Source organism: Zalophus californianus, chromosome 5 (genome assembly GCF_009762305.2).
Source record: "Zalophus californianus isolate mZalCal1 chromosome 5, mZalCal1.pri.v2, whole genome shotgun sequence".
Taxonomy (NCBI): Eukaryota; Metazoa; Chordata; class Mammalia; order Carnivora; family Otariidae; genus Zalophus; species Zalophus californianus.
Window position 1 is genome coordinate 72877566 of NC_045599.1, and position 26540 is coordinate 72904105.

Below are 26540 nucleotides of genomic sequence, written 5' to 3' on the forward strand. Positions count from 1 at the left end.
CCTTTCCCTCTGCCTCTCCCCCCAGCACTCACACACTCGCTCTTGCCCTCTCTCTCTAAAATAAATAAATATATCTTTAAAAAATAAGCCTCAAAGAAAAAAGACAGAAATCATATTAAAAATACAGCAAAATGGAAAATGTAAACCCAACCATACTAATAAGTACATTAAATGTGAAGGGTCTGAAAACCTCAATCAAAAGGCAGAAATTGTCAAAGTAAGGGGCACCTAGCTGGTTCGGTCGGTAGAGCATGTGACTCTTGATCTCAGAGTTGTGAGTTTGAGCCCTATGTTGGATGTAGACATTACTAAAAAATAAAAATCTTTAAAAAAAAATTAAAATTAGGGTGCCTGGGTGGCTCAGTCAGTTAAGTGTCTGCCTTCAGCTCAGGTCATGATCCCAGGGTCCTGGGATCAAGGCCTGCATTCGGCTCCCTGCTCAGTAGGGAGTCTGCTTCTCCCTCTACCCCTCACCCCTGCTTGTGCACTCTCTCTCTCTCATACTCTCTCATGCTCTCTCTCTCAAATAAATACCTTAAAAAATTAAAATAAAAAAAGAAATTATCAAAGTAGATAAAAAAGCAAGATCCTACTATGTGTCATCTAAAAAGATGTACCTTACATTCAAAGACAAAAAATAGATTCAAAGTAAAAGGGTCGTAAAAGGTATGCCATGCAAATAGTAACCATAATACAGCTGGAGTTACTGCACTAATATTAAACAAAATAGGCTTTAAAAAATAGTATCTGAGGGGCACCTGGCTGGCTCAGTTGGTAAAACATGCAACTCTTGATTTCAGGGTCATGAATTTGAGCCCCACGTTGGACCTGGAGCCAAATAAACTTGAGAAAAATGGGATATTTCAAAATGATCAAAGGTACATCAGAAAAAATAATGCTTATAAATGTATATGCAACCTAAAACAAAGCACCAAAATCAGTGGAGCAAAAAGTGACAGAACTGAAAAAAGAAATAAACCATTTAACAAGTAGAGTTGGATATCTGAATAGTCTCATAGCAAAAACTAATAGAACAGAAAATCAGCAAGAGTATTAGAAAATATTGTTCACCTACTCAACATAACTCTCATATGAGGGCACAATACACATTTTTTTTCAAATGCCAAAAAATATTTTCTAAAACAGACCATATATGAGGTCATAAAACAAGTCTCAGTTAATTTTAAGTAAGATCATAAAAAGTATGTTCTATGAGTAGAAGAGAATGAGAAATCAATAATGGAAGAAATCTTGGAAAATCCTCAATATTTGGAAGTTAGAGAATATACTTCTAAATAAGTCAAAAAAGAAATCACAAGGGATTCAAAAAAATGTTTATACTGAATGATAGTCAAAACACAACATGTCACGTTTTATGGTATACATAGAAAACAGTGTGTAGGGCATTCTGGCGCTGAGCAGAGAGGTGGCGGGGTGGCCAGACAGCTAGCCAGGTCAACGAGCGGAGCTGAGAGGGGTGCAGCCTGTTTCCCCCCTACCCCATCCCCCTCCCTCTCTGGCGTGAGCCCCACCCCTCCGCTGGCCAGGCCCACTTGGCAGAACTATCCCCTGTGGCACAAACCCAGGGTGGCCCCAGGCACCTCAGCAGACACCCCCCACCACCACCACCAGGGGCAGCCAGAGCTCCAAGGCTCCAAGGGGCGACGTGACCCCAAGAAGGACACCAAGGAGGAAGAAGGCACTTCCCAGGTAAGGCCAAAGGACAGGAGAATGGCCAGATAAAAACCATGCAGACTTATACCCCTAGGGTGAAGGGTAGTCACCCCCTGTGAACGGAGGCAGCCGGGGCCACTGGCGATGCCATCGAGCCAGCACCCCCTAGCCAGGGTACTGCAGTCAAGAGGGATGCCCCCACCAAGAAGACCCCCAAGAAGAAAAATAAATTCTCTTTCAAGAAGCCTTTCAAATTGGGTGGTCTGTCCTTCAGGAGAAATTGGAAGGAGAGTGGGGGTGATTCATCTGCTTCCTCACCCACAGAGGAAGAGCAGGCACAGGGGGAGACTGGTGCCTGCAGCGAGGAAGGCACAGCCCAGGAATGGAGGGCTGTTAACCCCCCTGGAGAGCCAGGAGCCCCAGGGCAAGGGGGTAGAGGCTAGTGCTGCCTCCAAGGGAGGGGACACAGAAGAGGCAGGGTCCCAGGCTGCAGAGCTGTCCACTCCTTCCGGGCAGAAGAGTGGCCCTACACCTGCCAGGGAGCAGAATGAGTACTGGGTGAGGGCAAGTGGGTGATCTCTAAGCTGCAAAGACTATGCTGTCCTTGTGAGGTCACTGCCTGCACCTGGTGCCCTGGCTGCCTTCCTGTGCCCAGAAAGGAAGGGGCTGTTGCCCCCTCCCAGCCATGTTCCCTCTCTTTTTCCCTCCTGTGGATTCTCCCATCATTCATCTGACCTTCCTGTTAAGGTCAGTTAAAGATGGTCCCTTGCAGTTTCCAAAGTTAGATTAGTGATGTGAAATGCTCCCGCCCCTGGCCCTATCTCTCCTGTCCCTACCCCTGCAGAAAGCAATCACTGGTTTTCTTCCCCAATTCTTTTCCAAGTAGGTTTTGTTTACTCTACTCCCCAAATCCCTGAGCCAAAATGTGGGGTGCCTACATTCCCAAACCCTGAGTGTCCAGCCTTCCCCCCCTGTTGAGTTTTTAGTCTCTTGTGCTATGTCTAATGGCACCTGGGCTGGGGAGGACACTGCCCCCATCTACATTTTTATAAATGTCTTACTCAAGTTTAAACCTCCAAAAAACAAAAAACAAAAAAACAAAAAAAAGCAGTGTAGAAAGGCAACACAGAAGATTAGAGCAGAAATAAAACAGAAAAGAAAAAAGCAATAGATAAAATAAACTCAAAAGTTGGTTCTTTGAAAAGATCAACAAAACTGCCAACTGTTACCAAGACTGATCAAGAATTAAAACAACAACAACAACAAAAACAGGGGTGCCTGGGTAGCTCAGTCAGTTAAGCAACTGACTCTTGATCTCTGCACAGGTCATGACCTCAGGGTTGTGAGATCATCAAGCCCCATGCAGGCTCCACACTCAGCGGGGAGTCTGCTTAAAGATTCTCTCCCTCTCCCTCTTTCCCTCCCTCCACTCATGCAGACTCTCTCTCTTTCTCTCTAAAATAAATAAATCGTTTTAAACAAAGAAAAAAGATACAAATTACCAAAACAGCAAATGAAAACTATGTCACTAATGACCTACAGAAATCAAAAGGATTGTGAGACAACAAATGAACAACTTTATGCTAACAAATTAGATACACAGATGAAATAGACACATTCTTAGAAAGACATAAATGACCAAACTGACTTAAGTAATGTAAAAATTGAATAGACCTAAAACAAGTAAAGACAATGAAAAATCTCCCCACAAGGAAGAGCAAAGTCCCAAAGGCTTCAATGGTAAATTCTATGAAATAAAAAACATGAAATAATACCTACATTTCACAGACTCTTTCAGAAAACAAAGGAAAGAAATCTTCCTCATTCTATAATGGCAGTATTACCCTAACAAAGCCAAACAGATACATCACAAGAAAATAAAACTGCAGACTAAAACCTATATTAGAAAAGATCTAAAATCAATACCCTAACGCTCAACCTTCAGAAAATAGAAAAAGAGCAAGCTAAACACAAAGCAAGCAGAAGGAAACAATAAAGATTAGATTTAAAGTACATAAAAAGAGAAGAGAAAAACAATGGAGAAAAATCAAGGAAACTAACGTTGAGTCTTTGAAAAGGTGAACAACGTTAACAAACCTTTAGCTAAACTGACTCCCCACCCCAAAAAGAGGGATGACTCAAATTATTAAAATTAGGAATGAAAGTGGGGACATTACCGACATTAGAGAAATAAAGAGATTATAAGAGGATACTATAAACTGTATATCATCAAATTATATAATCTAGACAAAACAGACAAACTCCTAGAAAGACACCAAGTACTGCAATGACTGAAAATTAAAAAAAAAAAAAATGCATAGACCCATAACAAACAGAATGAAAATAATCAGAAATCTTACCAAAAAGAGAAGCCCAGGGCCAGGTGGCTTCATTGGTGAATTCTACCAAATATTTAAAGAAGAATTAAGATCCTTCACAAATTCTTCCAAAAAACAGAAAAGGAGAGAACACTTCCCAACTCATTCTCTCAGGCAAGTATTACCCTGATACCAAAACCAGACAAAAACATTACAAGGAAAGAAAACTATAAACCAATAGCCCTTATGAATTTAAAGGCAAAAATACTCAACAAAATAGAACCAACTGAATCCAACAACATGTGTATAGAATTATACACCATGACTAAGTAGGATTCATCACAGGAATATAAGGTTGAATCAACACAAGGAAGTCAATCAGTGTAACACACTTTATTAATAGAATAAAGAACAAAAACCACATGATGTTCGGAATAGGTGCAGAGAAGAATGTGTCAAAATCCAATACCCTTTCATGGTGAGAAATAATGAACAAACCTAGGAATAGAACCCACAGCCGACCTCATACTTAATGGTAAAAGGCTAAAAGCTTTGCCCTTAACATCAGGAACAAGACAAGAAGGTCCATTTTTAACTCTTCTATTCAACACTGTACTGGAAGTTCTAGTCAGGGCAATTTAGCAAGAAAAGTAAATAAAAGGCATCCAGATTTGAAGGGAAGAAATAAAACTATCTTCACTTATAGATGACATGATCTCATATGTAGAAAACTCTAAGGAATTCTTAAAAAAAAAAAATCCAAAGTATTGGAGCTAACAAATACATTCAACAAAATTTGTAAGACATCAGACTAATAAAACTCAATTGTATTTCTATATGTTAGCACTGAGGTGAAATGAAATTGAAAAAGTTAGGAAAACAATTCCATTTACAACAGCATCAAGTAGAATAAAATACTTTGGAAAATTTTAACAAAAGGGGTGCAAGACATTCATTTCAAAGTATAAAACCTCATTTCAAAAAACTGACTTAGACCTAAATAAATGAAAAGTCCATGTCTTATGGACTGAAAGATATAATAACATTGTATCTGTACATTAATTTGGGATGTAAACCTCCCAAATTAATGTACAGAATGAATGCAATCCGTATCAAAATATCAGCTGCTTATTTTGCAGAAATTAAGAAAATGGTCTTAAAATTCATATGGAAATGCAAGAGACCCAGAATAGTAAAAACAATCTTGAAAAAGAACAAAAAGAACTCACATTTCCCATTTTTCCAAGCTTACCACAGAGCTTCAGTAATCAAGACTGTGTGATAGGATAGGCTTAAGGATAGACATATAATCAATGGAATAGAATTTATAGTACAGTAATAAACCCATACATGTCCAGTTGATTTTTGATGAGAATTTCAAGAAAATTCAATAGGGAAAGGTAAATCTTTTCAAGAAATGTTGGTGAGACAACTGAATACCAACATGCAAAAGAACTATGAGACTCCTCTATCACAAGATACACAAAAATTAACTCAAAATTGATCAAACACCTAAATATAAGAACTGAAGTATAGAAAAATTTTAAAAGAAATCACTGGTAAAACTTAGTAGGTTGGGCAATGGTTTTGTAAAACACCAAAAGCAGAATCAACAAAAGAAAAAAAATGGGTATACTGGATTTCAAAAAAATTAAAAATCTGTGCTTCAAAGCACACCATCAATAAAGAGAAACAACAATCTACAGAATGGGAGAAAATGTTTGTGAATCAAATATCTGATAAGGGAATAGTATCCCAGAATCTATAAAGAACTATTACAGCTCAACAATAAAATGACAGGTAATTCAATTTAAAAATGGCAAAGGATTTGAATAGACATTTCTCCAAGGATATACAAATGGCCAACAAGTAAGTTAAATGATGCTCACTGTTATTAGATAAATGCAAATTGAGACCACAAAAGATACCACTTCATAAGTCACTAGAATGGCTATAATCAAAAGACAGACAATAACAAGTTTTGGGGAAGATGAGGAGAAACCACTCGCAGAATCTGCTAGTGGGAATGTAAACATCTCTCCCTCATCCTGTCAGTGGGAATATTTCCTTAATAGCACTTTGCATCTTGTAATTATTTTTGTAGTATCTCCCACTAGACCAAAAGCACATGAAAACAGGTTTTAGGTCTCTTTACTTCACTTAAGCATACTAGTTAGGGCACCAGTCATTCTGTGCTATCTGTAATCACTGATTTGCTTACAACTCTCAACCCACTAAACTGAATTTTTTCAAGATTTTATTTGTTTGAGAGAGAGCGAGCATGCGTGTGCATGCATGAGTGCAGGGAGGGACAGAGGGAGAGAATCTTTAAGCCAAATACCCACCGGGTGGGGGGGTGCACTGGATCCCATGACCAGTGAGATCATGGCCTGAGCCGAAGCCAAGAGTCCGACGCTTAACCGAGTTAGGCACCCAGAAGCCCTTAAACTGAATCTTCTTAAGATCAGACTGCCTTAATTTTTGCATCTTAGTACCTAGTCAAGTGGTTGACAAAGAGGAAGCACAAAGGAAAAGTTAAAGTGATGTCAAAGTGTGGTACACAGATTTTTGATGGAGTCCCAGTATTCTTACATGGGGTTCAAAAGTTCAAAACTATTTTCATAATAATAAGACATAGGCTATTCACTAGGTTTGACGTTTGTACTGATAGTGCAAAAGCAATAATGCCCAGACCCAGACTGCAGTCTCCAAACTGTATTAGTTCTATCAGTTTTCTATTGCTGCTGTAATTACTTCCCACAAATTTGCTGCCACAAAACCACAGAAATATATTATCTTACAGTTCTCTAGGTTAGAAGTCTTAAAATGGGTCTCACCAGGCTAAAAGGAAATGGTGAGGAGAGTTGCATTCCTTTGGGGAAGCTCTAAAGAGGATGAATTGTTTCATTGCATTTTGTAGCTTTTAGAAGCTGCTCTCATTCCTTGGCTCATGGCCCACTTTCCTCATTTTCTATTTAGCTCTGTGGGTTGAGTCCTTTTCATACTGGATTACTCTGAATTCCTCTTCAGCCACCTTCTTCCACTTTTGAGAATCATTGTGATTACACTGGACCAATTTGGATAATCCAGGATAATCTCACTATTTTAAGGTAAACTGATTAGCAACTTTAATTCCTCTTTGTGCTATAACCTAAAATAGTCACAGGTTCCAGGAATCAGGATGTAGCCATCTGGGAGAGGGGGGACATTATCCTGCTTACTACTGTAGTCATATTTTTTCACCACCACACAGCTACAATAAAAAGTAAAGCCAGGTCTACTTAACAATGTCTTCGATGAGGCAATAAAAATTAGTAATGTTATTAGTTCAACCTCTGAGTACACCACACATTTTTTCAAAATTAAACAAATTGAGTTCTCACTTCAAGGAAAACTTTAGACAGCATTTGTTGTCAATGATAAAATTAGAGTTTTCAAAGCAAAAATAAGAATTTTGGAAAATTCACATATTGTCAGATGGACAGCTTCCCAATATTTTTAAATTTTCCTGATGAGACTGCTGATAATGTTAATAGGATTTTTTGATAACATATAATGAAATGTATTAAAATTTGGAAGATCAGCTTACCTCAATGAATCAATATTTCCACATGGCCGATGCATTATATAACAAAATCACATGAATGTAAAAGAGTCACTGCAAGTGCAAGATGGACCAAGGATATTTTAAAGTTACAGATTACAAAAAGTTCACTGACACGGTTTCAGATATCACATTGCAATTAAACTTTAAAAAACCACCACTTAGTAAGTTTGGGTATAGGATCAAAGAAAAACATTCACAATTATCTGAAAAGGCCACTAAAATACTCCTTTCTTTTCCAACTGTATGTCTGTATAAGGTTGGCTTTTGTTCACTTACTTCAACCCAAAACCACATATCACAACAGTGTGAATAGAGAAGCAGATCTGAGAATTCAGCTCTCATCTTTAAGCCAGACATTAAAGACACTGCAAAACATGAAATGATGTCACTCTTCCACAAAAACTTTCTTTGGGAAAATATAATCATTTTTTAAAAATGCTCTATATGTTAACACATAAGGCTTTATTACTGAATTAACTACTTTTTAAAAAGTTAATTTTAATTTATAATATAATAAATATAAGTAGATAGAATTACATACATAAAAACTCTTTGAGGTCAACAGTAATTTTTAAGAGTGTAAAGGATTCCTAAACTAAAAGTTTGAGAACTGCTGAGGAAGATAAATAAGAAAGTCCCAGAAAGATCATAATCAGATAAAAGTTTATCAAAGGAATAAGCTTAGGCAGCCTCACTGATACCGGGGTAGAGAAGGTAATGTAAGAACAGGGCATGGAAGAAGGGCTCCATTTACAGAGAACCCCACTCCCAAACTCTTAACCAGTCAATTCTGTGATTAGCAGAGGGAGTTCACCCTTGAGGAGTTAAATAGCCCACATGCATTTTTGAGAGCAGTTATGAATATATGCTAGAAAATGAAATAATTGATTCTTTACAAAATTATAAAGGAATAAATTATCATGTGGATTATACAACAAACTTGCATTTAAAAAATATTATTTAGTGAGCTGAAGTCCAAAAAAGCAAGGAACATGGGTAAAGAATGTCATGACAATGAAGCACAGAATATTCACTGGTATTAGTAAAAATTAAGATTTTGTCAGTAGAATGCTCCTCAAAATAGCCCCTATCACTCCTCAGTTTAAATTAGGTACACTCCAGACTTACACTGCTGGATTAGCTGTGTTGCCCAAAGGGAAAATGGAAAGTAATTTCAGGTAATGTGGCATGGCTGCTAACTGCTAAGGAACAACTTCATCTGTACAATCTCTCTGAATGGTCAGAGTCAGAGAAGAGCCTTTCCAGTAAATCTTAGCAAACAAATAATGTCAGTGACAGAAAAGGATGGCCATATTAACCAACTAGAAAATAGAGTAATTATGTCCACTAAAAGGAACAAACAATAAGTCTTTTCTTGGAAGTATGATGAAAAAGAGCCCTAAATTTATATTCTTAAGACCTAACTTTTGGCTCAAGCTACATATTTCCTGAGTTATCTGGGCAAGTTAAACTACCTCTTTAGTATTCATTTCCTTATGTAAGATACGAAAGTTAGTCTAAATCTCTTGCTTTAAAATTCGACTCTAATGCACAGTAACAAACACATTTTATATCCAAATCCTAAGGTCACGTACATCTAAAATAAAAATGCAGGCTAGTACTCACTTGATGGATTATAACCTGCCATTTGAAAAGCATTGAATTGATTGATGCCTACAATTGCTTATTAAGAACAACAAAAGAGGGTAGGGGTGACCTACAAAAGTATAATATCATGATTTTTTTAACCACAGAAGTATCTTTTGGAGGAAGAAAAATGGATATTCATGTTCAAACTATGGATATTAACATTACTCAGGTTTTGGGGATTGTTATATTTATTGACTACCTGAATTTAGAAATTTAAACAGCATATTGTTTAACTACCTAATGTTAAAATATCAGTTGCTTAGGTAATGTTTTATTTCCAATTGTTATTTGGAACTTTTGATTCCTTAGCTGCCCTCTGGCTAACAAAAGTATACTATAAAATATCAGAAGTTGTTCATCTAAGAACATGTGCCTCAAATGTTAATAACGTCACTGTCTGGCTGGGATTGTACCTTTCTTAAGAGGTTGGGGCAGGCAGTAAAAGTCAAGAGCTGAAATTTAAACAAACTTGTAAATTATAGCATATGACAACTATCAGTTATTTTTACAAATAGCGAACATTATATTGAGCACTGTGGGAACGGGATTCCTCTAACGGATGACACTGGAACATATACTCCCCATTGGCCCGCTAAAGCTTTCTCTGAATAGTGCAGCAGTTTGACATTCTTCTCACTTTCTTTCCTTCTCCCTTTCTCCTTTTCTTCTCTTCTTCACAGGTTGTCTGACCTGCATTGAGGCCTGAAGGCACTTCTCTCCTACTCTTGCTCCCTTTCCTTTATCCTTCATAGGCCTTTACCCTAATAAGCCTCTAGCACATCTAATCCCCTCTTAGCATCTGCTTCTCTGGGAATTTGAGTCAACAAAGAAAGCGCTTACAAGTCCAGCCACCATATTAAACTGTATGCATCATTATTTAATCTTCACACAAGGCTTATGAACACATTATTACTATTTCCATTTTACCAATAAGGAAACAAACACGCTCTGCAGAAAAGTAACATTCCCAGAGTCACACAACCAGTGACAGACCTGGGATTTGAACTGTTTGACTTCACAGTTGGAGCCCCAGACTTTATTTTGCTTCATTTTTTTGAGTAGGCTCCATACCCAGTGGGGAATCCAACATAGGGCTTGAAATCACGACCCTAAGATCAAGTTCTGAGCTGAAATCAAAAGTCAGACGCTTAATCAACTGAGCCACCCAGGTGTCCCCCACCTTACTTTAAAGCAATTAGATTATATTAAGCCACAACAAAACTAGACAAATGCCTAACATTTTTCTGACGCCTGTGTGCTTTCACACACTATCACACTTAATCCTAATAAATTTGTAAAGTTGGTACTACCACTGACAGATGAACAAATTTGGGCTCAAATGTAACTCCTTCCAGATCATATGTAATAAGCTCATGAATTTGAGCTTATATGCAGGTCTTCTTTGAATTCAGTCGCTTTATGTTATACTGCTTTCCTTAATTAATCAAAATGACAATGTCTTTTGTCTGTTTAGTTTTAATTAATTTTCCTGACAATATTATTCAGCAAGGAATCCACCAAATCATTTAAACAGCTATGTATGTTTCATATACATACATATTATAGATACACTACTAGCAACTTAATTTCCTGAGCCACCTCTCCCTTATCTACTTGTACTTTAACCAAAATTTCGAGGGAAATAGCTGGAGCACTGTTTCAAAAACCTGTCTCCAGTAACATATCAGCAGTTGAGGCTGGAAGGCAGTGTTCTTTTCACACCTCCAGAGGCTTTTTAATATTACTATGATGATTTTTACCTTTTTTTTTAATCTCTTGATTCAACTGCAGCCTTTTAATTGCACCACTCAAACACTTTCCTTAACCAGAGTCACCTGATGAGGTGAGTCAGAAGTCCGCAGAATCATCACTTCTAATGATTACTTCCTGGTTGTTTCCCAGCCTCTAAAAAGACATAGCCTACCAGTAGTGTGCAGTATGTCAGTCAGAGCTGGATGTCGAAGTAACTCAGCAGTGTATTTAAATACTGAAAGGCAGATGGGGTGTTTGTATTTTGTTTGTTTTGGTGGTGTTGTTTGTTTTGTTTTTCTGTACATAAGGCATATGGAAGATTTTCCAGAAGGAGTACTACTGGGGATCTTGGCACAAGCAGGTCAGGAAGAGGAGACCCATGACTGACCCCATCATGAAGGTCCTGGAGTCACTCGTGGGAGGAGAGAGCCAAGTGTCCCTTACCCAATCCATTGTGTGACTTCAAATGGGGAAAGTGGTGCCCAGAGAGGAGCAGGTGGTTCCTCACAATCACAGAAAGGGGCAGGAGCCATGGAGAAAGCAAGAAGAACTCACAGCCTAAGAGAATCCCCACCCCCAGCCAAACCAAAGCCCCCTAGTACCATCTCAGCTAGGTGCCAGTGCCCAGGCCCCACCCTATCAGAACAAGGTGTTTATAAACCAATCCCCACGCCATCGATGTGAATCCATGTCCTCTCAGGGTGGAGCCCCAGAAATAGGAAGCTAGATGGCCCCTCAGGGTCCTCTCCCATCTTTGACTGGGCCTGGGCCCTAAGTCACAAGTGTCCATTCACTAGGAAGGAAAGGATTGCTCGCTAACCAGATCAACAGACTGGGCGGAGGGCTAGTAGGCAGGTGCTGGGCTGTGGATGGAGTAAAATCATGGGCAATTTTTCATTTCTTTTTCCTTTTAGCTTTGTATATTCTCAAATTTTTAATCTATAACAACTTTGGGGTTAGGTTAACTGATCTATAAGGGCCCTTCCACCTATAAAATCCTCTGACTGTAGCTGACTCCCAAGTATTAATCTAAATATTTGAGAAATGCTCCTCAGAAAAATAAATTGCCCTGAGTATACACCTAGTTATGTGAGCTAGGATTAAAATCCAACTGGAGGCAGTATAGCAGAGTGGTTATGATAATGGCCTCAAATCACAGCTCTGGCACTTAATGACTGTGGTAACACAGAACGATTTACAAAGCTTCTCTTGGTTTCGGTTTTCTCATCTGTAAAACGAGGATACTACTACTTACCCTATAGTTCTGTGAGGACAAAATTAACAGTACATAGCAGAGAGTAAGCAACAATAAATACTAGGTATTCTCTTATCTCCTATCTCACTGTCCAGTTTTCTTTGCAGGTAACCACACAGCCTTTTATGGATGAATGTAGAGTGGACATTACATTTCAGCATCAAAGTGAGTAACGATAAATAAGTACATATTTATTTATATGGCAAGACCTTTCTAAAAAAACATGTACAGGGCGGAGCAAGATGGCGGAGGAGTAGGAGACCTTGATTTCGTCTGGTCTCAGGAATTCAGCTGAATAGGGATCAAACCATTCTGAACACCTACGAACCCAACAGGAGATCGAAGAAAAGAATAGCAACAACTCTTTGAACAGAAAAGCGACCACTTTCTGGAAGGCAGGATGTGCAGAGAAGTGAATCCGAGGCGATATTCAGGAGGATAGACGGCGGGGGAGGGGGCCTCCGTCGGCCGCTTCTGGCAAGTGATAAGAGCAGCGGAGCACAAAATCAGAACTTTTAGAAGTCGGCTCTGCTGAGGGACGTCACTCCAGTGGCTAAGCGGGGGGTAGAATCCTCGTGGGACAGTGTGGTCTCAGGACCCTTGGGGTCACAGAAAGACCGGGGGTGCCTGAGTGCAGCAGAGCTCCCAGGTATCAGAGCGGGGAAGCCAGCTGCAGAGACGGAGCCGAGGCGCAGGACCTCAGCTCGGGGTTGCCATAAACTGTGATCGGTGACACAGTTGGGCCACTGCTCCTCCAGCAGGAACCCAACAAGCGGCAGAGCCGGGGAGACTCCACTTCCTCCCCCAAGAGGAGCGGCGTGAAAGCGCACCGCAGGGATCTGCTGGGTTTGGAGACTCCACACCGAGTTGGGTGCCAGAGATAGAAACGCTCGGTCACAGGCCGGGTGAGCACGGAGTGCATCCAGAGACCGGGGAGACGGGAGTGACTGACAGCTTTTCTCTGGGGGCGCATTGAGGAGCGGGGCCCCGAGTTCTTGGCTCCTCTGGGGCGGAGATTGGAAGGCCGCCATTTTCACTGCCATCCTCCAAACCTGTACGGAAAGCTTGCAGGGAACAAAAGCTCCCGAGAGCAAACCCAAGCAGATTGCTCAGCCCCAAGGGGCAAGGGCGGGGCAATTCCGCCTCCGGCAAAGACATTTGGGAACCACGGCCACAGGCCCCTCCCCCAGAAGATAAGCACGAACAGCCAGCCAAGACCAAGTTTACTGATCAATGAGAACGGCAGAACTCCAGAGCTAGGGGAATACTGCACATAGAATTCATGGCTTTTTTACCATGATTCTTTAGTCTTTCAAAGTTAATTTTTTTAACTGTTTTTTTTTTTATTTTTCTTTTTCCCTTTTTCAACCAACATCTTATCAATCCCTTTTTTTAAAAAAACATTTTTATTTTTCATTTTTAGAGTCATATTCTATCCCTTCATACTAGTTACCCTGAATTTTGGCAGATATATATATATATATATATATAATGTTCTCTCTTTAAAATTTTGAGATACAGTTTGTTTCTAACATATCAAAATATATCCTAAATCTCTAGTGTATGGCTTTGTTCTAGTCTCCTGCCTGATCACATTTCTCCCCCCCTTTTTTTTCTTTCTTTCCTTTTTTTTAATCCTTTCATTTTTCAAACATCTTATCAATCCTTTTTTTAATCTTTTATAATTTTCATCTTTACAGTCATATTCCATCCCTTCATCATATCAACCCTTATTTTGTAAATATATGTCTCTCTTTCTTTAAAATTTTAGGAGGCACTTTCTTCTAACAGACTAAAATACAACCAAAATCTACTGTGTGGCACTGATCTATGCACCAGCCTGATCATATTCCATCATATTCTGCTATTTTTTTGTTTTGTTCTGTTTTTGTTTGTTTTTATCTTTTTCTTTTTTTTTTTTTTCTTTCTCTTTCTTTTTTCTTTCTTTCCATTTCTTTTCCCCTGGTTTCAGGTCTTTTCTGATTTGATTAGAGTATATTTTTCTGGGAACGTTGTTAACCTGTTAGCATTTTGTTCTCTCATCCATCTATTCTCCTCTGGACAAAATACCAAGATGAAAAAAATCACCTCAACAAAAAGAACAAGAAGTAGTACCGTCTGCCAGGGATCTAATCAATACAGACATTAGTGCAATATCGGACGGACCTAGAGTTCAGAATCATGACTTTAATTAGATACTAGCTGGGCTTAGAAAAAGCATGGAAGTTATTAGAGAAACCCTTTCTGGAGAAATAAAAGAACTAAAATCTAACCAAGTAGAAATCAAAAAGGCTATTCATGAGGTGCAATCAAAAATGGGGGCACTAACTGCTAGGATAAATGAGCAGAAGACAGAATCAGCGATATAGAACACCAAATGATGGAAAATAAAGAAGCTGAGAAAAAGAGAGATAAACAACTACTGGATCACAAGGGCCGAATTCGAGAGATAAGCGATACCATAAGACGAAACAACATTAGAATAATTGGGATCCCAGAAGAAGAAGAAAGAGGGAGAGGGGCAGAAGGTATACTGGAGCAAATTATAACAGAGAACTTCCCTAATGTGGGGAAGGAAAAGGGATCAAAATCCAGGAGGCACAGAGAACCCCTCTCAAAATCAATAAAAATAGGTCAACACCCCGACATCTAATATAAAACTTACGAGTCTCAGAGACAAAGAGAATATCCTGAAAGCAGCTCGGGAGAAGAGATATGTAACCTATAATGGTGGAAACATTAGATTGGCAACAGACCTATCCACAGAGACCTGGCAGGCCAGAAAGGACTGGCATGATATCTTCAGAGCATTAAACGAGAAAAATATGCAGCCAAGAATACTATATCCAGCTAGGCTGTCATTGAAAATAGAAGGAGAGATAAAAAGCTTCCAGGACAAACAAGAACTAAAGGAATTTGCAAACACGAAACCAGCCCTCCAAGAAATATTGAAAGGGGTCCTCTAAGCAAAGAGAGAGCCTAAAAGCAGCATAGACCAGAAAGGAATACAGACAATATACAGTAACAGTGACCTTACAGGCAATACAATGACACTAAATTCATATCTTTCAATAGTTACCCTGAATATAAATGGGCTCAATGCCCCAAGCAAAAGACACAGGCTATCAGATTGATTTAAAAAACAAGACCCATCTATATGCTGTCTGCAAGAGACTCATTTTAGACCCAGACACCCCCACATTGAAAGTGAAGGGGCGGAAAACCATTTACCATGCTAATGGACACCAAAGGAAAGCTGGGGTGGCAATCCTTATATCAGACAAATTACATTTTAAACCAAAGAATGTAATAAGAGATGCGGAAGGACACTATATCCTACTTAAAGGGTCTATCCAACAAGAAGATCTAACAATTGTAAATATCTATGCCCCTAACATGGGAGCAGCCAATTATATGACGCAATTAATAACAAAAGCAAAGAAACACATTGACAGCAATACAACAATGGTGGGGGACTTTAACAACCCCTGACTGAAATGGACAGATCATCTAAGCAAAAGATCAACAAGGAAATAAAGACTTTAAATGACACACTGGACCAAATGGACTTCACAGACATATTCAGAACATTCCATCCCAAAGCAACGGAAAACACATTCTTCTCTAGTGCCCATGGAACATTCTCCAGAATAGATCACATCCTAGGTCACAAATCAGGTCTCAACCAGTACCAAAAGACTGGGATTATTCCCTGCATATTTTCAGACCACAATGTTTTGAAACTAGAACTCAATCACAAGTGGAAAGTCAGAAAGAACTCAAATACGTGGAGGCTAAAGAGCATCCTACTAAAGAATGAATGGGTCAACCAGGAAATTAAAGAATTTAAAAAAATTCATGGAAACCAATGAAAATGAAAACACAAATGTTCAATATCTTTGAGATGCAGCAAAGGCAGTCCTGAGAGCAAAGTATACAGCAATACAAGCCTTTCTCAAGAAACAGGAAAGGTCTCAAATACACAACCTAACCCTACACCTAAAGGAGTTAGAGAAAAAACAGCAAATAAAGCCTACCCAGCAGGAGAAGAGAAATAATAAAGATCAGAGCACAAATCAATGAAATAGAAACCAAAAGAACAGTAGAACAGATCAACGAAACTAGGAGCTGGTTCTTTGAAAGAATTAACAAGATTGATAAACCCCTGGCCAGACTTCTCAAAAAGAAAACAGAAAGGACCCAAATCAACAAAATCATGAATGAAAGAGGAGAGATCACAAGCAACACCAAAGACATACAAACAATTATAAGAACATATTATGTGCAACTCTATGCCTGCAAATTAGATAACCTGGAAGAAATGGATTCATTCCTAGAGATGTATCAACTACCAAAATTGAACCAGGAAGATATAGAAAACCTGAACAGACGTATAACCACGAAGGAAATTGAAGCAGTCATCAAAAATCTCCCAACAAAAGCCCAGGGTCAGATGGCTTCTCAGGGGAATTCTACCAAACATTTCAAGAAGAATTAATACGTATTCTCCTAAAACTGTTCCAAAAAATAGAAATGGAAGGAAAACTTCCAAACTCATTTTATGAGGCCACCATTACCTTGATTCCCAAACCAAAGACCCCATCAAAAAGAATTACAGACCAATATCCTTGATGCACATGGATGCAAAAATTCTCACCAAAATACTAGCCAATAGGATCCAACAGTACATTAAAAGGATTATTCACCATGACCAAGTGGGATTTATCCCTGGGCTGCAAGGTTGGCTCAACATCCGCAAATCAATCAACGTGATACAATATATTAACAAAAGAAAGAACAAGAATCATATGATCCTCTCAATAGATGCAGAAAAAGCATTTGACAAAGTATAGCATCCTCTCTTGATCAAAACTCTTGGAGTATAGGGATAGAGGGTACATACCTCAATATCATAAAATCCATCTATGAAAAACCTACAGCTAATATCATTCTCAATGGGGAATAACTGAGAGCTTTCCCCCTAACATCAGGGACATGGCAGGGATGTCCACTATCACCACTGCTATTCAACATAGTATTAGAAGTCCTAGCCACAGCAATCAGACAACAAAAAGAAATCAAAGGCATCCAAATCGGCAAGGAGGAAGTCAAACTCTCACTCTTTGCAGATGATATGATACTGTATGTGGAAAACCCAAGACTCCCCCCCAAAACTGCTAGAACTCATACAGGAATTCAGTAAAGTGGCAGGATATAAAATCAATGCACAGAAATCAGTGGCATTCCTATACACCAACAATGAGACAGAAGAGAGAGAAATTAAGGAGTCAATTCCATTTACACTTGCACCCAAAACCATAAAATACCTAGGAATAAATCCAACCAAAGAGGTAAAGGATCTGTACTCAGAAAACTATAAAATACTCATGAAAGAAATTGAGGAAGATACAAAGAAATGGAAAAACCTCCCATGCTCATGGATTGGAAGAATATTGTGAAGATGTCAGTGCTACCTAGAACAATCTACACATTCAATGCAATCCCCATCAAAATACCATCCACTTTTTTCAAAGAAATGGAACAAATAATCCTAAAATTTGTATGGAACCAGAAAAGACCCCGAATAGCGAGAAGAATGTTGAAAAAGAAAAGCAAAGCTGGCGGCATCACAATTCTGGACTTCCAGCTCTATTACAAAGCTGTCATCCTCAAGACAGTATGGTACTGGCACAAAAACAGACACATAAATCATTGGAACAGAATAGAGAGCCCAGAAATGGACCCTCAACTCTATGGTCAACTAATCTTTGAGAAAGCAGGAAAGAATGTCCAATGGGAAAAAGACAGTCTCTTCAACAAATGGTGTTGGGAAAATTGGACAGCCACATGCAGAAGAATGAAACTGGACCATTTCCTTACACCAAACACAAAAATAGACTCCAAATGGTTGAAAGACCTAGATGTCAGACAAGAGTCCATCAAAATCCTAAAGGAGAACACAGGCACCAACCTCTTCAACCTCAGCCGCAGCAACTTCTTCCTAGAAACATCGCCAAAGGCAAGGGAAGACACGGCAAAAATGAACTATCGGGATTTCATCAAGATAAAAAGCTTTTGCACAGCAAAAGAAACAGTCTACAAAACCAAAAGAGAACCGACAGAATGGGAGAAAATATTTGCAAATGACATATCAGATAAAGGGCTAGGATCCAAAATCTATAAAGAACTTATCAAACTCAACACCCAAAGAACAAATAATCCAATCAAGAAATGGGCAGAAGACATGAGCCGACATTTTTCCAAAGAAGACATCCAGATGGCCAACAGATACGTGAAAAAGTGCTCAACATCGCTCGGCATCAGGGAAAGCCAAATCAAAACCTCAATGAGATACCACCTCACACTAGTCAGAATGGCTAAAATTAACAAGTCAGGAAATGACAGATGTTGGTGGGGATGGGGAGAAAGGGGAACCCTCCTCACTGTTGGTGGGAATGCAAGCTGGTGCAACCACTCTGGAAAACAGTATGGAGGTTCCTCAAAAAGTTGAAAATAGAGCTACCATATGTTCCAGCAATTGCACTACTGGGTATTTACCCCAAAGATACAAATGTAGGGATCTGAAGGGGTATGTGCACCCCAACGTTTATAGCAGCAATGTCCACAATAGCCAAACTGTGGAAAGAGCCAAGATGTCCATCAACAGATGAATGGATAAATAAGAAGTGGTATATATACACAATGGAATATTATGCAGCCATCAAAAGGAATGAGATCTTGCCATTTGCAACAACATGGATGGAACTGGAGGATGTAATGCTGAGTGAAATAAGTCAGTCAGAGAAAGACATGTATCATATGACCTCACTGATATGAGCCATTCTTAATCTCAGGAAATAAACTGAGGGTTGCTGGAGTCGTGGGGGGTGGGAGGGAGGGTGTGGCTGGGTGATAGACATTGGGCAGGGTTGTGCTATGGTGAGCGTTGTGAATTGTGCAAAACTGTTGAATCACAGATCTGTACCTCTGAAACAAATAATGCAATATATGTTAAGAAAAAAAAAAAGAAGAAGGTAGCAGGAGGGGAAGAATGAAGGGGGGAAATCGGAGGGGGAGAGGAACCATGAGAGATGATGGACTCTGAATAACAAACTGAGGGTTCTAGAGGGGAGGGGGTGGGGGGATGGGTTAGCCTGGTGATGGGTATTAAAGAGGGCACGTTCTGCGTGGAGCGTTGGGTATTATGCACAAACAATGAATCATGGAACACCATATTAAAAACCAATGATGTAATGTATGGTGATTAACATAACAATAAAAAATTAAAAAATAAACAAAAAATGTACAAATACTTCTCTATAAATAAATAACATTTTAAAAAGTAATCATTCCTTCAATAAATGTTTATTGAGCCGCTACCATATGCCAGACACAGAGCTAAATGCTGGATATGACATAATGGACAAAACAGCTACAATCTCAATCTTCATAAGCACTGAAATTTGGAAACAAAACATCACTGAAATCTACCTCTGGGATATGTAAAGCAAATATCTTTCGGATAGTGAAGTTGATAAATGTAAAAAAAAAATGCATTTAAGTATTTGAGACTAGCTGTACATATATACTTGTGTCTATACAAGATATTCTTTATAATTAAGTTCTACATTTTTTATAATACTGGTCATTTTAATGAGATTTTAGTAAATTCCCTGACAATTAGGCTATTTCTATTTCTCTACATGAAATACTGGAATGGGTATGTTTAATTAAGGATACTCCCTTAAAATGTGTGATAAGCACCATATGTCTGAGGGTTACATGAATGAAACAGAAGTTTTCCTCATAACCAGTAAATAACAATTCCTTATAGGCATTACGAAGTTCGATTTTATGAAGTTTGTGCTCATTCACTCATTTTTTCTTTTTCTCCATACACATCATACACACGTCTGCGTGTGTGTGCGCACTCGTGTGAGTGCAAAGTTGACTAAAGAGACGTCTGATATTCTGGACTTAAGAGTCACCTATATACACTGAGGGTCTTGAGATTATATTTGTTTGAGTGATGATGATCACACTGGCCAACAAAAGAAACTGGATTATGCATATGTCAAAGTTACTCTATGGTAATATCTTAAATATTTAACACATTCCTTAATCCCTAATACATTACCTTAAGGAATTCCTTAACCCATTAACACATCCCTAAAATCTCTATATACTCAAGTTTTGCTAACCATTGACTTTTGAATGTGACATATTACCTATCCAATTTTACCTGAGTGAAAAGACTGATTCATGTTAGGGATATTTATGAGTATAAAGACCAGTAAAAAGAGTCAAAGTTTGGAGTCCAGTCGACTATGTTCAAATCTCAATTGTGTCAGTTATATAATTTGTGAGAATGTCTTTCAGTCTCAGTCACAATGTCTTTGAGTCTCAGTATAAAATGTTTGCAAAATAGGGGTAATATGATTTTTCTTATAGGACAGTGGTAACTTTAAGGAATGCAAAATGCGTGGCAAACTGTAGCTATTTGTAGTATTAGTGGTTGGTTGTATTAATCTGAAAGAACACAAATCAAGAGCAAGAATACAAAAAAAAAAAAAAAATCCCTGCCTCCCATAAATTATTTACAATCCTTTCAACTGGAGAAATAACACAAGATTAAATAAACGTGGCAAAATTGGGACCAAATGAGAAGATTATAAAAGTTGGTTGAACTATTATCCAACAAGATTAGAATATCTATGTGCTGTCCTCATTATGGTTGCATTACTCAAAAGGTTACAAGGAATTTGGCTAATGCATCAGGGACTCTAAACTGAACACACTCCATTTTTCTTCATGGTACAGTAATTTTGAGAACTCTTTTGGAACTGGCTGTTTGGGGGATCAAAATTAGCTCCCTTTTAGGGAGAAAGGGATGATTTAAATATAAGGTGGAGTGGGAAAACTACTCACCTGAGGAAACTGCATTACACGAGAGAGAAGGAGCCACGGTTCCCTACATCGTTCAAATCTTCGTTTCAAAGAACACATTTTCTCACATTATTCCTCCGTCCGAAGCAATTTTCTCTTTAAAACTATTGTGGTTACCTCAGACGTCCCTCCCAAATTCTCCTGAATCCTTCATTATCTAGGAAACCTGGAGCAGAGCGCGAGCACTCGTTCTGCATCTACTTCTTGATCACAGGTTTCCGGAAAAAAAACTAAAACGTGTACGTAAAGCCCATTAGCTCATGGTAGTCAGGAAAACAAAGCCCCTTCTTACCCAATTCCAACAGCGGCGGGAACGTTTAATTCTAAACATGAACGACTCCCTCATTCCATGTCTAAAATGTTTGTAAAAGGTGCGACCCAGGTCAATGGAAACAGTACTCAGGACAAAGACGGTAAAGTAGCTCTCGGGAATCAAGGGTGACTAAACCCTGCTAATGGGAGAGTAATGACACTCCTTGAATATTGCAAAAAAGACTCAGTACTACAAGTCGCAGTATATATTGTCTTCGGCCTCACTTGGGGATCGGACGTCGAGTTCCAAGTTGGAGACGGATATTGCTAGTGAAGAAGGAGGTAAGCCGGAATCCCAGGGCCTTTTCCCTGCAGAGGGTCAAGCGCCATGGGGTTGGATGAGGACTCCTCCCGATTCAACCCTCTCCCGCTCACTTCTTGGTCCTGCCAAGATGCTACACGGCTCCCCGACCGGCCGGAAATATCAGGCCCAGGAGGCAACACAGAAAAATCACTTACCAGTCTCCCAAGTCTGGCGCAGATCTAGCAGAAGCCTGGCCCGCCCGCCAGAATCCAGCCAGGAACCCGCTCAGACCACCCTGACGACGGCTCGAGAGCGTCACTGACAACCACCCGGAAATTATACCATAGCTTCCGGGTCCGCCTAGCGCGCGGCGGGAAATTATTTCCCAGAGCCCGGATTAGTGAGGCAACGAGTGCTGCAGCGGCAGTCGTCTCCCCAGCCACCACCGCCACCCGAGGGAAGCATCCCAGACTCTCCGGCAGGGAAGGTAAAGGGCCTCAGCTGGGAAGACAGTATACCCTGACTCTCTGGGGTTGTTTCCTCCATGCCCCCAAAGTTTCTGCGGCTCCTGGTTTTGAGATTGGGAAGGGGCAGGGGTTGAGCCCCGGCGGTGCCCACTTCTCCTGCCTTCCGCAGCCACCATTCGTTCCCACTGGCCCGTACTCACTGAGCTCTGCGTCGGCGTTGGTGGGCTGCGGCCGCAGACCCCGCCCCTCCCCGCCCTTGCCGCGGCTGGGACCGCGGCCGAGCGTCTCTGCAGTGCAGGTTTGAGCGGCTTTCCCCCGCCCCCTGTTTGCGCAGCTCCGCAGGTCGATCCCCTGCCAGGAACGCGCTAGGCCACCCGCGTCTCTCGTTTCCATAGAACCGACTGGGACGCCTCTCGCGGAGTCTCTTGGCTGCTTTACATAATTTAGCGTCAGTGCAGGTGGCTGGGATCCCCCAGGCCTACCTACCAGTGACGGGGAAAATGGTGTCATTCTTTTCTCCCTGTAGAATTTTTTAACATATCCAAGTGGTAATGATTATCTCTCTGCGGCTACTGTATGCCTTTAAACATACACACACACTTTTCCCTAGAGTGTATGTTCCTGGGTGTTACAATATCTCAGCTGCCTGAAGGCAGAGAACAAGACTAAGTGATTGTCCTGAGATTTCTTCCACCTCCAGAGTCTCTGATTAACTATTGAAAAAAAAAATTGATTTGTCACGGATACTCCCTATCAGGATTTGACCCAGAAATGACATAGAGCTTGGTTTTGGAAGCGACAAGCTCTTTTTTTGATGAATGTCCTCTCTCTACTCCCCAATTTTTTTTTCGTTGAGACCTTAGGAATGAAGATTTAAACTGAATTTGCAGCATACGTATCGTATGACAGATTGCCTTGTGAACTTTGTGGTTTATGTCGTTAAGTTATGCCTCAGTTCCTAGAAGTATCTATTGATGTGCAAGATGTACCCGTTTTAGGAACATTTGACCTGTATTGCAGGTGTTCGGTACATGAGTAAATGTTGGGGGTGGATTTTTATAAGGGAGTTAATTTGATTATGTTTAACTTAAAGAGTATTCTTAATTTAAATGATCCAGGATGTTTTAAATACTTGAATGTATAAATTATTGTGAAGACAATTAGCCTTCGATAATACAAATCAGCCTCCTTTAGATCTGATTTAGATTTTCTAAATCCAGATTTTATTTTTCACCTTATTGACTTGGGTTCAATTGTATGATTTAATATTTTCTTCTTTAGAGTAGAAAGCATATATCATGTGAAACAGTCATTGAAACAGTGGTTAAATGTGGTTACGTTTCATAATCAAAATTCAAACCTATGATTTATTTCATAACAGTATCCACAGTATTCACTAATGTCCAAAAACAATTGGTTTTTTGAAAACCAATAGTATAACATTATTAACTAGACAGTGTTTTTCTGATGTATTATTCTAAGATAGTCTTTTCACTGCTTAAACAGTTTTTAAAATGAACAGTTCCATTGTTCATAGACCATGTTCATAAACTGAATAATAAAACCTAAAGAAAGTGAAGAACCCTATTTCTCAATAATATAACTATAATGGAATATTATGTAAGTCTTGTAATTGACTCTCCATAAATATGCTAATGGAAGGTATGCTGCACAAGGTAGTATGTACTATTTCTAACCTCCTAAGGACATCTTAGTGCTTGAAAGTAAAATATCCCTGAAACTTTGAAGTTGACTTAGTTTGTACTTTCTTTATATTGAAATTACTTTATATAGGCTGTTTTGTTATTCTTGATGAAGTCCATATGAATTAGTCTAGTGATTAATTCATACAGGATCCATTTTGAGAGGAAAATAATGAAAATTTCCTTTTTCATAAGAAAATGGCACTCTTTCCTTTTTCATAAGAAAATGGCACTCTTAAGATTGTTCTTAGAAATGCTTTAAAGTTTTAGACATTAGTTATTTTTATAATTATGTTTAAATATTTTCAGTAATAGGGCTCGTCTAAATATCTCCTCACCCTCATAGTAGATTCCTTTACCTGCAGTGTATTTTTCTCTTGCACTAGCTAAAAATAGATTACTTTGTAAAATTATAGTTAAAGGTATTAGACTAAATTCTGAAATTTAAGTCAAAGTGGTATCGTAGAAAAGGCATATCACTTCTGCAGAAACAGGCAGGTCTTTGCACTGAGCCTTGATTTCACTATTTTGCTAGCTGTGTATCCTTGAGCTAGTTTCTTAATTGCTAAGATTCCCCAGTATCCTCATCTGTATGAGCAGGGTAAACAGCACTTAAATTGTCTGTATGGAAATGAGCTAACATGTACTGCGTAGACCATAGTAGGTCCTCAATAAAAGTGAACTCCTGCTTTTTCAACTTTACATCTTATGCTCCTACTAAATAGTTAAGTAATACAGAGTTCCTAATACAAACTTAAAGCAGATTTGACTTTCATCCCCTATGGCTAACCAACATAGACTGTCTATCCATTCTTTTTTCCCTGAACATTGTCTCTCTTGTTTCATCTTGCTTCCTTAAAGGCCCCTTTATCCATAAAAATAGCATCTCCAGTTCAGCCTGTTCACTGTATGTTACTGGATAGATTGAACACTTCCCATAAGTCCTATTAGCCTGTCATTTCTTCCTCACCACAGTCACTTGGCTGCAACTGCTCCATTTCCTGCCTCTCCTCAAAGAGACTGAGCATGACCGCTCCTTTTCCAAATAATGCCATTGAAGTAAGAGCATCTAGAGATCGCCACTGGAGACCGCAATCAAATAACTACGTATATATACATATATGTACACACACAATAACATATATACATGCACACACACGTATTCCATATCTTTAAAGGATGAGACAGGAAACAGACACTACATCTTTAAGGAAAAATTTCCAAAGGCTAGCTGAATGAAATTAAGCCAAAGGCCTAATTTGGCTCCTAGGCCAGGAGGGTACAGAATTCCTAAACTCCACTCGATGTTTATAGCATTCAGAGCTAAATAGTAGTTTACTCAATATGAATATGGTGATTGGTATCTACCTTTTGCAATACTGGTTAAAACAGTGACCTAACACTTTGACCCTTTTCACTTACTTTCCCAGTTAAACGCTTTAGATAAGAGAAACCATGAAAATCTTAAAATTCTTGAATTCAAAGCAGCAATATTGACTATATTCAAGGGTTGATACATCTTTTTAAGAAAAGGGAATTTTTAAAGATGATTTTCTTTAGGTTTAAAATCAAAATAGTTCACTACAATAACATTAAGAACCATTAGTTTTCAACCTGGTGTTCTTGAAACGAAGAATATTCACTGGAATGGAAAAATGATCACAATGTAATTTTAAATAAAAAGATACAGGACTATAATAATCTCAATTTTGCTATATATATATGTTTTTTCACACACATACATAAACGTTTGTCCTCGCCGCCGCCCCCAGGTGTTAACGGTGGTATTAATGGGTGCAGGGATTACAGGTGATTTTAATCTTTCTATATACTTTGTAGTATTTTTTAAAATTTTCTATAATCATGGATTAATTACAATTGACAGTAAAAGTTACTTTGGGGAAATTTTTAGTTCCTAATTGCAAATAAACCTTTTAATAAATCCTTTATTTATCTTAGTTATTAACATACAACTTACAGAGTGCATTATGTTTTCAAAGTTCTGTGAAACCCTATGGCTGATCATAAAATCACTTGTAATGCGGAGTAGCATTTCTTACCGCAAACTTTGTTAAGCATCCCTGCCCCTGTTTTTTGCAGCACTTTCTTCTTTCAGTCAACTCTTAGTCCCTGTTCTTTTGTCCTCCTTCCTGAGCCAGACCTGTGCATTCATCCGTATTCCTGCCTCTGCTTTTCCCTGACTTCTCTTTTCAGCATACTCTGTGTGTCATATTCAAATATGTTCCAGCTATGTGTCATATTGTAAAGAATTCATAGGACCCAGAAAGCCAGTACATAATAAAATATTCCTAATTATGATGAGTGCTATAGGTTTATTTGCATTTCTAACTAGCACCAACTGCAGAGGAATTTCAGGCATCAGGGACAGGCCCATGTGGGAGATATTTTGGGAAAGTCCACACCACAGAGACAGTTGCTTTCTCTGCATAAATGCCATCTCTGTTCACAGTCATTATCTCCTTAGTTGTGTGTATTATATGGTTCGAGGTAAGTAACTAAATATTTTTTTAATTACTACAACATTTAAAAAATTAAAACAGAAGCATTTTCTTGTAATGAAGACGTATATAATTTTTCACTTTTTGACAGTG

General features: G+C 39.0%; 2 protein-coding genes and 1 pseudogene across 8 annotated transcripts in view; 2 read left to right on the top strand and 1 right to left on the bottom strand.

Annotated features, from left to right (window-relative positions):
- The window catches only part of KIAA0825 (KIAA0825 ortholog), a 414781-nt gene extending 392735 nt beyond the window's left edge, over positions 1-22046 (bottom strand). For 5 of the 6 annotated variants that reach the window (XM_035727666.1, XM_035727664.1, XM_035727665.1 and 2 more), the window contains exon 1: positions 21185-21368. The gene's annotated coding sequence lies outside the window, so the exon portion shown is untranslated. Of the gene's footprint in view, positions 1-21184; positions 21369-21973 lie in introns of those variants that run through there. The other variant, XM_027605650.2, reaches the window with a different exon arrangement.
- LOC118356964 lies at positions 805-22080 on the top strand (annotated as a pseudogene).
- The window catches only part of SLF1 (SMC5-SMC6 complex localization factor 1), a 79773-nt gene continuing 75206 nt past the window's right edge, over positions 21974-26540 (top strand). Inside the window, exon 1 of one of the 2 annotated variants that reach the window (XM_027605654.1) lies at positions 21974-22245. The gene's annotated coding sequence lies outside the window, so the exon portion shown is untranslated. The remainder of the gene's footprint in view (positions 22246-26540) is intronic. The other variant, XM_027605655.1, reaches the window with a different exon arrangement.